At 45.4% G+C, this 6,000-nt stretch overlaps 1 protein-coding gene across 2 annotated transcripts in view; it reads right to left on the bottom strand.

The window, feature by feature from the left end:
* CNOT6 (CCR4-NOT transcription complex subunit 6) overlaps positions 1 to 5,037 on the bottom strand; it is a 75,620-nt gene extending 70,583 nt beyond the window's left edge. Inside the window, exon 1 of one of the 2 annotated variants that reach the window (XM_065917239.1) lies at positions 4,657 to 5,037. The gene's annotated coding sequence lies outside the window, so the exon portion shown is untranslated. The remainder of the gene's footprint in view (positions 1 to 4,656) is intronic. The other variant, XM_065917238.1, reaches the window with a different exon arrangement.
* Positions 5,038 to 6,000: the final 963 nt, after the last annotated feature.

Consider the following 6,000-nt stretch of genomic DNA (forward strand, 5'->3'; position numbering starts at 1 on the left):
TTGCTAACTCATGTCCAGCTCTTGCGACTCGCCAGGTTCCTCTGTCCATGAAATTTTCCATGCAAGAATACTGGAGTGGGTAGCCATTCCCTTCTCCAGCGGAATCTTCCCAATCCAGGGATTGAACCCCGGTCTCCTGTACTGCAGGCAGATTCTTTACCATTTGAGCCACCAGGGAAGCCTCTGCTCCTTCTTTAGCATCCCCCAAATGCTTTGTGTATTCCTCATGTAACCTGATGAGTGCTTTATTGGTTCATTTGTTTTTCTCTCTGCACCACTGTAAGCCCACTTGAAATAAAAGAGCATAAGCCCTACTACTGTTGCTGTTGTTCAGTCGCTAAGTCTTGACTCTTTTCGACCCCATAAACTGCAGCACACCAGGCTCCTCCATTCTCTATCTCCCAGAGTTGGCTCAAATTAATGTCCACTGAGTCGATGACACTTTCCAACCATCCCGATTACAGTAGCAAGTCTAAAACAGCGTATTTCAGGTATTTTTGGAACTAAGTTTTAGCACTACTTTAAAATGCTACGTTGAAGTGTAATCATTTCTGCTGTATCTTTTATTCTGAAAATAATCTGTTCCAACGTGACTGATATATTAGAAAACTTGAGCATAGCACAAAATTCCCATTTGCTCATGTATGATTTTGTCTGAGAAAAACACTTGAAAAAGGTAGAACCTGCCCCTGGCTGAATGGAGCTACATAGAAATTTGCAAAATACACACACCTGAAAACACCTATCAGCTCCATCTGTTCAGTCTGTGTGTACACATATGCTGAGCCACACCCACCCACATTTGGTGTTATTATAACATTCCACTTGATTTCAGATAACCCTCTTTCCATCAGTTTACAATAACTCACAAGCAGCAACCCTTCTGATGCCATTTCCACAAGCAAACCAGGTCTTTTTCAAGGTAAAGTATCACATTTATCATGGTATTTGTTCAGCTGCTCAGCTGTGTCCAACTCTTTGCAACCCCATGGACTGCGGCACCCCAGGCTTCCCTGTCCTTCATTATCTCCAGGAGTTTGGTCAAACTCAAATTCATTGAGTCGATGATACCATCCAACCATCTCCTCTGTCGTCCCCTTCTCCTCCTGCCCTCAATCTTTCCCAGCATCAGGGTCTTTTCACAATGAGTCAGCTCTTCATATCAGCTTCACATTGGAACTTCAGCTTCGGCATCAGTCCTTCCAATCTATATTCAGAGTTGATTTCCTTTAGGACTGACTGGTTTGATCTCCTTGCTGTCCAAAGGACTCTGAAGAGTCTTCTCCAGCACCTGTGGTATTTATTATGTATTCCTTAATCATTTAACATGTATAAAACTATGCTACTATTTTTATCAGGTTCCTTTTTTAAAAAATAAAGTCACTGACAATGTTTTGAGTGTTGTGTCCCAGTACCATTTTTCCCAAAAGGCCTATAGTTTTTACTGCACAATTCTGCCTACCATGGTGACGTTTAGGAACCTATATGTTGCTCTGGGCTTCCCTGGTGGTTCAGAATCCACCTACCAATGCAGGAGACTTCGGTTCAATCCCTGGTTGGGAAGACTCCCTGAAGAAAGGAATGCCAACCCACTCAGGTATTGCTTGGGAAAATCCCATGGACGGAGGAACCTGGCAGGAACCCCAGTCCATGGGGTCTCAAGAATCAGACATGACTTAGAAACTAAACCACCGCCAGCATACAGAAGGGAAAACTCTGTCCTCCACCCAATTTCACAAAATGTTTACAGTTCATATCCTCACAGACCATCAGAACAGCCATAACCTTTAAGCTTGGTGGCTCTCACTTCTGGTGAGCAAAGGGTTGATTTTTCCAGATTAACTGCTACAGTCTGCCTCAGCCTAACTGAGAAGACAAGTTCTGAAAGCCTGAATGCCTACCTACAGTACCACTATATGGGTTTCATTATTTTGATTGCTTTTAATTTTCAAAACATTTTAAATTACCCTGTATTACAGAGCAATTGAACGAAGTCCTCAAGCTCACTACAAAAGAGATCACAGAAACAAAATACCCTATATCCAAGTTTAAAATAGATTCAGATTCACTAACTTCACACTATCTCAAACATGACTTTCTTATATGTAGGGCCTCCACTTAATTGCCCACACTGATGCCTAAATGATCTCTAAATCACATTGCTCCCCTCTGAAAAATATTTTGCTCTTTCCTTTGCTACAGGATAAAGATATAAACCTCACTTTTAACTTAATAAGCATGGTTCTTCAAAATCTAGGATGGACATTTGCGGGCTCATCTCCAGTCACTCTCCCTTTCAATAACATATCACCACTGGCCTTACCCCAACACTTGGCACTTCAGTGAACCCAGAGTTCCTTATGTTTGAAATGACCAGTCTCCCCAGTTTGACAAACCTAATTCCATGTTATTTTCTTTAAACTGCGCCCACACCTTCTACAAATTTAATCATTCTCTCCTGTTCTCCCACAGCCTCTGTACACCCACTAAGACTATAGCAACAAGAAGACAGCAACTATTATTAACTTTTTAATTCTCAGGGTCCAAAACTATGTCCAGCATATACTATTCCTTGCACATAAGTTATCAAGAAAATAAAAATGGAAGAGAGAGAGGTAAAGCCCAGAGAAGGGTAAGATTAAGGCAGCCTAAATGAGCCCCCACCTTATATGCAAATAAACACTTTAAAAAGCAGTTTTTCAACCAGTGCACCTTAAGTATGAGAAAGTTACAAGGGTGCTAAAGACTCCTCATGCTTTATGACCCAAATACTACAAGCTGTGAGCAGCCTTGACCATTTATTCCAGTATGCCTTACATGTATTATCCCTTTCTGCTGCACTACAATATGAAAAAGGTTTATGCTTTAAAGAACATTAAAAGAAGGCTAATATAAACACAGTGGAATGCTTAAGCACTAACCAAAATACATTATTTATAAACCACAGGTACAGACGCAAATGCCAGTATCTGTAGTCAGGACTAAGTTCTATAACCAACTTCATGTCTATTCAAGAGTCTGAAAAGTTTCACTTTGCCACCAAGGTCTAAGAAAACTGAAAATCCCTACAAACAAACAAGCATTCAGAAGAGCTTCTTCATCTATTAACACATTACCACTGAGGAAGAAACTTCTGAAACTATGCAAAATCTTCTTAGCTTCACAAGAAACTTTGTCTTTTGTCACATCCTCGCTTTTTGACCATTTCATTAAGTGTCTTGTTCACCTACTGAAACTGATCAGGCTCAACTACTTCAAATAACTTCCATTCATTAAAACACACTCTGCCCTCCCAAAAGAACTAATCTTTGTCAAGTACATCACTCATGTGCTCTCACACTTAACACAAAACCTGGTCCTTTCCCTCTTAACTGTAATATCTTGGGCAAGTCGCTTTAACCTAAGTTTGTTTCCTCATTAGTAGCGATTCAAAAATTTTGTTTAAAGCAAGAGGACTGTACTAGATCACTGGTCTAAAAATATTAAGCTATTTTTATTCTAATAGTCATCACATTCTAAAGAATGGAATAATTACTCTGACAGCAATTACAAAACAAGTTTTCAAAACCTTCTGATCAATGGACATAGCTCCTACAGCCTACAAAACTATTTTGGGATGATAAACTCTAGTGCATTCAGAAAAACGAAAAGTGTATTATATGCCATTTTATTTTTCACCTGTTCATATTCACTCTCTTCCTCCCCAAAATTAAAATCCCCAGACACAAAGAGGCAAGAAGATTCTGCACTACCACTAAGGGGGCAATCCACCTGGAAATAAGGATGGGAACTCATATTCAAGGAGATTATTTAAACCTCAGTTTAACACAATAATACATCAAAAAGGACAAGCAAAACGACCATTCACAACTTGGTCTTTTGCAGTTAACAGTTCAAGAATAGGTTACAGGTATTACTTAGCAAGTTCTTCAAGAAAGGTATAGAAGGAGAAGGGTCAAAAGAAAAAAAGTTACTGAAGAAAATAATGACTGGTACTTAGAAAAAAGGAGGAAAGACAAGATTTAGGTTATTAAACATAAAAGCTTCAAGTAATTGTGTCTCTGAGTCCTCAGCAATATCCTAATCTCTCCATCTGCTGCTAAGGGCTTCTTTAACCATGGCATTCCCATTCTGCCAATCCATCCCCCCTCCCGCAAAAAATAATTGCATTAAACTTAATTTTAAACACATTTGGGGGGAACAGTTTCCCGCTCTGCGGTAACTGCGAAGTTCCATACTACACTTCGCGCAATCCCACACTGCCACTTCTCCAAAGTTGCCACCCATCCTGGTCAAGAGTACCAGACACCAACTCTCCTCCTGCGAGTGACCAGAGCCAGAGTCGAGAGCCAGGGCATCCCCCAACCCCGGAGCCCCCGCTGCGTGCCCCCACCTCCGCCGTCAATCAACACCCCTCAGCCCCGGACTCTGCGCGGGGGCGCGGTCCCGGAATCTGCGGGATCGCGACAGCTGCGCATCTAAGCACCCCTCAACAGCCGCCATCTCCTCCAAGCTGCGGGCCCGCCGCCCACAAAACTTAAGGTGCTCTCGCTCCAGTGCCCCGCGCTACGGTCCCCGGGACACGACTGAGAGGGGCCCGTGCACCGCCAGTGCGAGGAGCAGCGCCCGGCTGGGCCTCGGACCGGTCTCGCTCACCTCCTGGGGTGCACCGCCTTCCTCCGCCGCTGCCGCCGCCTCCTCCCTGTGAGTGCAGCGGGGTCTGACCTGTGGAACCACCATACCAGTCCCGCCCGCAGCTGCAGCGCCGCCGTCGCCGCTCCTCTGCCGCCTTAGTCGCCGCTCTTTGTTCCCCCTCCGAGATCCACCGCGTCAGCCGCCCGCTTCAGCCTCCTCGACGGGCCGCCACTACGCCCTCCCGGCCTCTCGGCCTCCGGTCTCTCCCTTTTCGCTGCACCCACCGCTGCCTTCGCCCCCGCGCAGCCGACGCCGCCGCCACCGACGCCGCCGCCTCCTCCTCCTCCGCGTCCCCCTTGTTTTCATTGAAAGCAAACAAGCATCATGGCGGCGGCCGCCGTCCCCCTCCCCCACCTCACCCCCTCCGCAGCGAGCGAGCGAGCGAGCGAGAGAGCGCCGCCACTGACGCTGCCGCTCCAACATCCCGGGCGCCCATTGGCCACCGCCGCAGGGCGCGACCACTCAGCATCCGGGGCGGTCGCTCTCCGCTCGCAGCTTCCGCAGGCCCCGCCCTTTCTCTTCACCCTCCCGGCTCTGGGGAGCAAGTGACCGGTGCCCGCCTCTCAGGGTCTGAGTTCCCGTCTTCCCGCTCTCTTCGCTTGTTACTGCCTTGTCGTTTATACTTAATCATCTTCTTAACGCTCCTACTCTTTCCAACTAACACTTTTTTCTTCTTTTTTTTTTGGTCTCAGGCCGTTCAGTTTTGTCCCTCTCTTCTCTTTTTTCCTTGATCTTCCTCCCTTTCATTTGGCCTGTCAGTTACTTGGAAACAGGACAGGCTTTCAGACTTTTGAGCTTAGCCAGTATCTTGATCCCTCTAAAACAAGACATTTGGTCGTGAATGATTCTTCTAGCCTCAGATATGCAGAAAATAATAGTTAATGGCCCGTTTCAGTCCATAAATGGTTGTTCAGTCCAGTAAATTCAAGGACAATTCTGGTGGTGGGATCCTAGCCAGATGTAACTGTCCTGAGCTGTGTTCGAAGATCAAAATGTTCTATTAAGGTGGTGGTTGAAAATGAGCAGAGAAAGGACTGAGCTGATAGATGGTGTTTGCATGAGGGTGCATTAGTTAACTAGTGGTCAAGGCCCTGTGCTCCAAGCAGGGCAGAGAGAAGAGTCAGGCTCCAGCCTGCCAGGGGTAAGGTCACAGCATGGGGGTGAGAGGCTCGACCTGCAGACTGTTAAAATACAATAAAGATGCATGGAGCAACGGACTGGGTCAAAATTGGGAAAGGGTAGGACAAGGCTGTATATTGTCACCCTTCTTATTTAACTTACTTGCAGAGTATATATCATGTGAAA

This window comes from Muntiacus reevesi, chromosome 1, assembly GCF_963930625.1.
Source record: "Muntiacus reevesi chromosome 1, mMunRee1.1, whole genome shotgun sequence".
Classification (NCBI taxonomy): domain Eukaryota; kingdom Metazoa; phylum Chordata; class Mammalia; order Artiodactyla; family Cervidae; genus Muntiacus; species Muntiacus reevesi.